Below are 9,873 nucleotides of genomic sequence, written 5' to 3'. Positions count from 1 at the left end.
ATACCATTTGGAGGCATTTAATGTTCAAGCAAAAACGGCTGATTTTCGACAAAAGAGATAACACCCCCCCATTACGTCATGCTTCATAAATGTGGAGAATGGTCCGTTTTCAAATGTTTTATTTTTGAACGTCAGTTCACATTTGAAGGTTGATCATCAGTGTTAGAGCTAAAATTAGCATGTTTAAAGTGATTTTCATGCTTCCAGGGGCCCTAAACACAAGATTTATGGAATGGTTAAAAGTGCATGAAAATGGCCAATTTACTCACTCTGAGTTCTCAAAAAGGGTTTCTTCACCCCGGGAAGTTAATTAAATACCATTTGGAGGCATTTAATGTTCAAGCAAAAATGGCTGATTTTCGACAAAAGAGATAACACCCCCCCATTACGTCATGTATCAGAAATGTGGAAAATGGTCCGTTTTCAAATGTTTTATTTTTGAACGTCAGTTCACATTTGTAAGTTGATCATCAGTGTTAGAGCTAAAATTAGCATGTTTAAAGTGTTTTTCATGCTTCCAGGGGCTCGGGAAGTTAATTAAATACCATTTGGAGGCATTTAATGTTCAAGCAAAAACGGCTGATTTTCGACAAAAGAGATAACACCCCCCCATTACGTCATGCTTCAGAAATGTGGAAAATGGTCCGTTTTCAAATGTTTTATTTTTGAACGTCAGTTCACATTTGTAGGTGGATCATTAGTGTTAGAGCTAATATTAGCATGTTTAAAGTGATTTTCATGCTTCCAGGGGCCCTAAACACAAGATTTATGAAATGGTTAAAAGTGCATGAAAATGGCCAATTTACTCACTCTGAGTTCTCAAAAAGGGTTTCTTCACCCCGGGAAGATAATTAAATACCATTTGGAGGCATTTAATGTTCAAGCAAAAACGGCTGATTTTCGACAAAAGAGATAACACCCCCCCATTACGTCATGCTTCAGAAATGTGGAGAATGGTCCGTTTTCAAATGTTTTATTTTTGAACGTCAGTTCACATTTGTAGGTGGATCATCAGTGTTAGAGCTAAAATTAGCATGTTTAAAGTGATTTTCATGCTTCCAGGGGCTCGGGAAGTGAATTAACTACCATTTGGAGGCATTTAATGTTCAAGCAAAAACGGCTGATTTTCGACAAAAGAGATAACACCCCCCCATTACGTCATGCTTCAGAAATGTGGAAAATGGTCCGTTTTCAAATGTTTTATTTTTGAACGTCAGTTCACATTTGTAGGTGGATCATCAGTGTTAGAGCTAAAATTAGCATGTTTAAAGTGATTTTCATGCTTCCAGGGGCCCTAAACACAAGATTTATGGAATGGTTAAAAGTTCATGAAAATGGCCAATTTACTCACTCTGAGTTCTCAAAAAGGGTTTCTTCACCCCGGGAAGTGAATTAAATACCATTTGGAGGCATTTAATGTTCAAGCAAAAACAGGTGATTTTTGACAAAAGAGATAACACCCCCCCATTACGTCATGCTTCAGAAATGTGGAAAATGGTCCGTTTTCAAATGTTTTATTTTTGAACGTCAGTTCTCATTTGTAGGTTGATCATCAGTGTTAGAGCTAGAATTAGCATGTTTAAAGTGATTTTCATGCTTCCAGGGGCTCGGGAAGTGAATTAAATACCATTTGGAGACATTTAATGTTCAAGCAAAAACGGCTGATTTTCGACAAAAGAGATAACACCCCCCCATTACGTCAAGCTTCAAAAATGTGGAAAATGGTCCGTTTTCAAATGTTTTATTTTTGAACGTCAGCTCACATTTGTAGGTGGATCATCAGTGTTAGAGCTAAAATTAGCATGTTTAAAGTGATTTTCATGCTTCCAGGGGCCCTAAACACAAGATTTATGGAATGGTTAAAAGTGCATGAAAATGGCCAATTTACTCACTCTGAGTTCTCAAAAAGGGTTTCTTCACCCCGGGAAGTGAATTAAATACCATTTGGAGGCATTTAATGTTCAAGCAAAAACAGGTGATTTTTGACAAAAGAGATAACACCCCCCCATTACGTCATGCTTCAGAAATGTAGAAATTGGTCCGTTTTCAAATGTTTTATTTTTGAACGTCAGTTCACATTTGTAGGTTGATCATCAGTGTTAGAGCTAAAATTAGCATGTTTAAAGTGATTTTCATGCTTCCAGGGGCTCGGGAAGTTAATTAAATACCATTTGGAGGCATTTAATGTTCAAGCAAAAACAGCTGATTTTCGACAAAAGAGACAACACCCCCCCATTACGTCATGCTTCAGAAATGTGGAAAATGGTCCGTTTTAAAATGTTTTATTTTTGAACGTCAGTTCACATTTGTAGGTGGATCATCAGTGTTAGAGCTAAAATTAGCATGTTTAAAGTGATTTTCATGCTTCCAGGGGCTCGGGAAGTTAATTAAATACCATTTGGAGGCATTTAATGTTCAAGCAAAAATGGCTGATTTTCGACAAAAGAGATAACACCCCCCATTACGTCATGCTTCAGAAATGTGGAGAATGGTCCATTTTCAAATGTTTTATTTTTGAACGTCAGTTATCATTTGTAGGTGGATCATCAGTGTTAGAGCTAGAATTAGCATGTTTAAAATGATTTTCATGCTTCTAGGGGCCCTAAACACAAGATTTATGGAATGGGTAAAGTGCATGAAAATGGCCAATTTACTCACTCTGAGTTCTCAAAAAGGGGTTCTTCACCCCGGGAAGATAATTAAATACCATTAGGAGGCATTTAATGTTCAAGCAAAAACGGCTGATTTTCGACAAAAGAGATAACACCCCCCCATTACGTCATGCTTCAGAAATGTGGAAAATGGTCCGTTTACAAATGTTTTATTTTTGAACGTCAGTTCACATTTGTAGGTGTATCATCAGTGTTAGAGCTAAAATTAGCATGTTTAAAGTGATTTTCATGCTTCCAGGGGCTCGGGAAGTGAATTAAATACCATTTGGAGGCATTTAATGTTCAAGCAAAAAGGGCTGATTTTCAACAAAAGAGATAACACCCCCCCATTACGTCATGCTTCAGAAATGTGGAAAATGGTCCGTTTTCAAATGTTTTATTTTTGAACGTCAGTTCACATTTGTAGGTGGATCATCAGTGTTAGAGCTAAAATTAGCATGTTTAAAGTGATTTTCAGGCTTCCAGGGGCCCTAAACACAAGATTTATGGAATGGTAAAAGTGCATGAAAATGGCCAATTTACTCACTCTGAGTTCTCAAAAAGGGTTTCTTCACCCCGGGAAGATAATTAAATACCATTTGGAGGCATTTAATGTTCAAGCAAAAACGGCTGATTTTCGACAAAAGAGATAACACCCCCCCATTACGTCATGCTTCAGAAATGTGGAAAATGGTCTGTTTTTTCAAATGTTTTATTTTTGAACGTCAGTTCACATTTGTAGGTGGATCATCAGTGTTAGAGCTAAAATTAGCATGTTTAAAGTGATTTTCATGCTTCCAGGGGCCCTAAACACAAGATTTATGGAATGGTTAAAAAGTGCATGAAAATGGCCAATTTACTCACTCTGAGTTCTCAAAAAGGGTTTCTTCACCCCGGGGAGTTAATTAAATACAATTTGGTGGCATTTAATGTTCAAGCAAAAACCGGTGATTTTCGACAAAAGAGAAAACACCCCCCCATTACGTCATGCTTCAGAAATGTGGAAAATGGTCCGTATTCAAATGTTTTATTTTTGAACGTCAGTTCACATTTGTAGGTGGATCATCAGTGTTAGAGCTAAAATTAGCATGTTTAAAGTGATTTTCATGCTTCCAGGGGCTCGGGAAGTGAATTAAATACCATTTGGAGGCATTTAATGTTCAAGCAAAAACGGCTGATTTTCGACAAAAGAGATAACACCCCCCCATTACGTCATGCTTCAGAAATGTGGAGAATGGTCCGTTTTCAAATGTTTTATTTTTGAATGTCAGTTCACATTTGTAGGTGGATCATCAGTGTTAGAGCTAATATTAGCATGTTTAAAGTGATTTTCATGCTTCCAGGGGCCCTAAACACAAGATTTATGGAATGGTTAAAAGTGCATGAAAATGGCCAATTTACTCACTCTGAGTTCTCAAAAAGGGTTTCTTCACCCCGGGAAGTGAATTAAATACCATTTGGAGGCATTTAATGTTCGAACAAAAACAGGCGATTTTTGACAAAAGAGATAACACCCCCCCATTACGTCATGCTTCAGAAATGTGGAAAATGGTCCGTTTTCAAATGTTTTATTTTTGAACGTCAGTTCACATTTGTAGGTGGATCATCAGTGTTAGAGCTAAAATTAGCATGTTTAAAGTGATTTTCATGCTTCCAGGGGCCGTAAACACAAGATTTATGGAATGGTTAAAAGTGCATGAAAATGGCCAATTTACTCACTCTGAGTTCTCAAAAAGGGTTTCTTCACCCCGGGAAGTGAATTAAATACCATTATGAGGCATTTAATGTTCAAGCAAAAACGGCTGATTTTCGACAAAAGAGATAACACCCCCCCATTACGTCATGCTTCAGAAATGTGGAAAATGGTCCGTTTTCAAATGTTTTATTTTTGAACGTCAGTTCACATTTGTAGGTTGATCATCAGTATTAGAGCTAAAATTAGCATGTTTAAAGTGATTTTCATGCTTCCAGGGGCTCGGGAAGTTAATTAAATACTTTTTGGAGGCATTTAATGTTCAAGCAAAAACGGCTGATTTTCGACAAAAGAGATAATACCCCCCCATTACGTCATGCTTCAGAAATGTGGAAAATGGTCCGTTTTCAAATGTTTTATTTTTGAACGTCAGTTCACATTTGTAGGTGGATCATTAGTGTTAGAGCTAAAATTAGCATGTTTAAAGTGATTTTCATGCTACCAGGGGCCCTAAACACAAGATTCATGGAATGGTTAAAAGTGCATGAAAATGGCCAATTTACTCACTCTGAGTTCTCAAAAAGGGTTTCTTCACCCCGGGAAGTTAATTAAATACCATTTGGAGGCATTTAATGTTCAAGCCAAAACGGCTGATTTTCGACAAAAGAGATAACACCCCCCCATTACGTCATGCTTCAGAAATGTGGAAAATGGTCCGTTTTCAAATGTTTTATTTTTGAACGTCAGCTCACATTTGTAGGTGGATCATCAGTGTCAGAGCTAAAATTAGCATGTTTAAAGTGATTTTCATGCTTCCAGGGGCCCTAAACACAAGATTTATGGAATGGTTAAAAGTGCATGAAAATGGCCAATTTACTCACTCTGAGTTCTCAAAAAGGGTTTCTTCACCCCGGGAAGTTAATTAAATACCATTGGGAGGCTTTTAATGTTCAAGCAAAAACGGCTGATTTTCGACAAAAGAGATAACACCCCCCCATTACGTCATGCTTCAGAAATGTGGAAAATGGTCCGTTTTCAAATGTTTTATTTTTGAACGTCAGTTCACATTTGTAGGTTGATCATCAGTGTTAGAGCTAAAATTAGCATGTTTAAAGTGATTTTCATGCTTCCAGGGGCTCGGGAAGTTAATTAAATACTTTTTGGAGGCATTTAATGTTCAAGCAAAAACGGCTGATTTTCGACAAAAGAGATAATACCCCCCCATTACGTCATGCTTCAGAAATGTGGAAAATGGTCCATTTTCAAATGTTTTATTTTTGAACGTCAGCTCACATTTGTAGGTGGATCATCAGTGTTAGAGCTAAAATTAGCATGTTTAAAGTGATTTTCATGCTTCCAGGGGCCCTAAACACAAGATTTATGGAATGGTTAAAAGTGCATGAAAATGGCCAATTTACTCACTCTGAGTTGTCAAAAAGGGTTTCTTCACCCCGGGAAGTTAATTGAATACCATTTGGAGGCATTTAATGTTCAAGCCAAAATGGCTGATTTTCGACAAAAGAGATAACACCCCCCCATTACGTCATGCTTCAGAAATATGGAGAATGGTCCGTTTTCAAATGTTTTATTTTTGAACGTCAGTTCACATTTGTAGGTGGATGATCAGTGTTAGAGCTAAAATTAGGATGTTTAATGTTTAATGTTTAATGTTCAAGCCAAAACGGCTGATTTTCGACAAAAGAGATAACACCCCCCCATTACGTCATGCTTCAGAAATATGGAGAATGGTCCGTTTTCAAATGTTTTATTTTTGAACGTCAGTTCACATTTGTAGGTGGATCATCAGTGTTAGAGCTAAAATTAGGATGTTTAAAGTGATTTTCATGCTTCCAGGGGCTCGGGAAGTGAATTAAATACCATTTGGAGGCATTTAATGTTCAAGCAAAAACGGCTGATTTTCGACAAAAGAGATAACGTCATGCTTCAGAAATGTGGAAAATGGTCCGTTTTCAAATGTTTTATTTTTGAACGTCAGTTCACATTTGTAGGTTGATCATCAGTATTAGAGCTAAAATTAGCATGTTTAAAGTGATTTTCATGCTTCCAGGGGCTCGGGAAGTTAATTAAATACTTTTTGGAGGCATTTAATGTTCAAGCAAAAACGGCTGATTTTCAACAAAAGAGATAATACCCCCCCCCCCATTACGTCATGCTTCAGAAATGTGGAAAATGGTCCGTTTTCAAATGTTTTATTTTTGAACGTCAGTTCACATTTGTAGGTGGATCATTAGTGTTAGAGCTAAAATTAGCATGTTTAAAGTGATTTTCATGCTACCAGGGGCCCTGAACACAAGATTCATGGAATGGTTAAAAGTGCATGAAAATGGCCAATTTACTCACTCTGAGTTCTCAAAAAGGGTTTCTTCACCCCGGGAAGTTAATTAAATACCATTTGGAGGCATTTAATGTTCAAGCCAAAACGGCTGATTTTCGACAAAAGAGATAACACCCCCCCATTACGTCATGCTTCAGAAATGTGGAAAATGGTCCGTTTTCAAATGTTTTATTTTTGAACGTCAGCTCACATTTGTAGGTGGATCATCAGTGTCAGAGCTAAAATTAGCATGTTTAAAGTGATTTTCATGCTTCCAGGGGCCCTAAACACAAGATTTATGGAATGGTTAAAAGTGCATGAAAATGGCCAATTTACTCACTCTGAGTTCTCAAAAAGGGTTTCTTCACCCCGGGAAGTTAATTAAATACCATTGGGAGGCATTTAATGTTCAAGCAAAAACGGCTGATTTTCGACAAAAGAGATAACACCCCCCCATTACGTCATGCTTCAGAAATGTGGAAAATGGTCCGTTTTCAAATGTTTTATTTTTGAACGTCAGTTCACATTTGTAGGTTGATCATCAGTGTTAGAGCTAAAATTAGCATGTTTAATGTGATTTTCATGCTTCCAGGGGCTCGGGAAGTTAATTAAATACTTTTTGGAGGCATTTAATGTTCAAGCAAAAACGGCTGATTTTCGACAAAAGAGATAACACCCCCCCATTACGTCATGCTTCAGAAATGTGGAAAATGGTCCATTTTCAAATGTTTTATTTTTGAACGTCAGCTCACATTTGTAGGTGGATCATCAGTGTTAGAGCTAAAATTAGCATGTTTAAAGTGATTTTCATGCTTCCAGGGGCCCTAAACACAAGATTTATGGAATGGTTAAAAGTGCATGAAAATGGCCAATTTACTCACTCTGAGTTCTCAAAAAGGGTTTCTTCACCCCGGGAAGTTAATTAAATACCATTTGGAGGCATTTAATGTTCAAGCAAAAACGGCTGATTTTCGACAAAAGAGATAACACCCCCCCATTACGTCATGCTTCAGAAATGTGGAAAATGGTCCGTTTTCAAATGTTTTATTTTTGAACGTCAGTTCACATTTGTAGGTTGATCATCAGTGTTAGAGCTAAAATTAGCATGTTTAAAGTGATTTTCATGCTTCCAGGGGCTCGGGAAGTTAATTAAATACTTTTTGGAGGCATTTAATGTTCAAGCAAAAACGGCTGATTTCCGACAAAAGAGATAATACCCCCCCATTACGTCATGCTTCAGAAATGTGGAAAATGGTCCGTTTTCAAATGTTTTATTTTTGAACGTCAGTTCACATTTGTAGGTGGATCATTAGTGTTAGAGCTAAAATTAGCATGTTTAAAGTGATTTTCATGTTTCCAGGGGCCCTAAACACAAGATTTATGGAATGGTTAAAAGTGAATGAAAATGGCCAATTTACTCACTCTGAGTTGTCAAAAAGGGTTTCTTCACCCCGGGAAGTTAATTAAATACCATTTGGAGGCATTTAATGTTCAAGCCAAAACGGCTGATTTTCGACAAAAGAGATAACACCCCCCCCATTACGTCATGCTTCAGAAATATGGAGAATGGTCCGTTTTCAAATGTTTTATTTTTGAACGTCAGTTCACATTTGTAGGTGGATCATCAGTGTTAGAGCTAAAATTAGGATGTTTAAAGTGATTTTCATGCTTCCAGGGGCTCGGGAAGTGAATTAAATACCATTTGGAGGCATTTAATGTTCAAGCAAAAACGGCTGATTTTCGACAAAAGAAATAACACCCCCCCCATTACGTCATGCTTCAGAAATGTGGAAAATGGTCCGTTTTCAAATGTTTTATTTTTGAACGTCAGTTCACATTTGTAGGTGGATCATCAGTGTTAGAGCTAAAATTTGCATGTTTAAAGTGATTTTCATGCTTCTAGGGGCCCTGAACACAGGATTTATGGAATGGTTAAAAGTGCATGAAAATGGCCAATTTACTCACTCTGAGTTCTCAAAAAGGGTTTCTTCACCCCGGGAAGTTAATTAAATACCATTTGGAGGCATTTAATGTTCAAGCAAAAATGGCTGATTTTCGACAAAAGAGATAACACCCCCCCATTACGTCATGCTTCATAAATGTGGAGAATGGTCCGTTTTCAAATGTTTTATTTTTGAACGTCAGTTCACATTTGAAGGTTGATCATCAGTGTTAGAGCTAAAATTAGCATGTTTAAAGTGATTTTCATGCTTCCAGGGGCCCTAAACACAAGATTTATGGAATGGTTAAAAGTGCATGAAAATGGCCAATTTACTCACTCTGAGTTCTCAAAAAGGGTTTCTTCACCCCGGGAAGTTAATTAAATACCATTTGGAGGCATTTAATGTTCAAGCAAAAATGGCTGATTTTCGACAAAAGAGATAACACCCCCCCATTACGTCATGTATCAGAAATGTGGAAAATGGTCCGTTTTCAAATGTTTTATTTTTGAACGTCAGTTCACATTTGTAGGTTGATCATCAGTGTTAGAGCTAAAATTAGCATGTTTAAAGTGATTTTCATGCTTCCAGGGGCTCTGGAAGTTAATTAAATACCATTTGGAGGCATTTAATGTTCAAGCAAAAACGGCTGATTTTCGACAAAAGAGATAACACCCCCCCCATTACGTCATGCTTCAGAAATGTGGAAAATGGTCCGTTTTCAAATGTTTTATTTTTGAACGTCAGTTCACATTTGTAGGTGGATCATTAGTGTTAGAGCTAATATTAGCATGTTTAAAGTGATTTTCATGCTTCCAGGGGCCCTAAACACAAGATTTATGAAATGGTTAAAAGTGCATGAAAATGGCCAATTTACTCACTCTGAGTTCTCAAAAAGGGTTTCTTCACCCCGGGAAGATAATTAAATACCATTTGGAGGCATTTAATGTTCAAGCAAAAACGGCTGATTTTCGACAAAAGAGATAACACCCCCCCATTACGTCATGCTTCAGAAATGTGGAGAATGGTCCGTTTTCAAATGTTTTATTTTTGAACGTCAGTTCACATTTGTAGGTGGATCATCAGTGTTAGAGCTAAAATGAGCATGTTTAAAGTGATTTTCATGCTTCCAGGGGCTCGGGAAGTGAATTAAATACCATTTGGAGGCATTTAATGTTCAAGCAAAAACGGCTGATTTTCGACAAAAGAGATAACACCCCCCCATTACGTCATGCTTCAGAAATGTGGAAAATG

This window comes from Lissotriton vulgaris, unplaced genomic scaffold (assembly GCF_964263255.1).
Source record: "Lissotriton vulgaris unplaced genomic scaffold, aLisVul1.2 SCAFFOLD_323, whole genome shotgun sequence".
NCBI classification, from domain to species: domain Eukaryota; kingdom Metazoa; phylum Chordata; class Amphibia; order Caudata; family Salamandridae; genus Lissotriton; species Lissotriton vulgaris.
Note: the sequence above shows the minus strand (reverse complement) of the source record.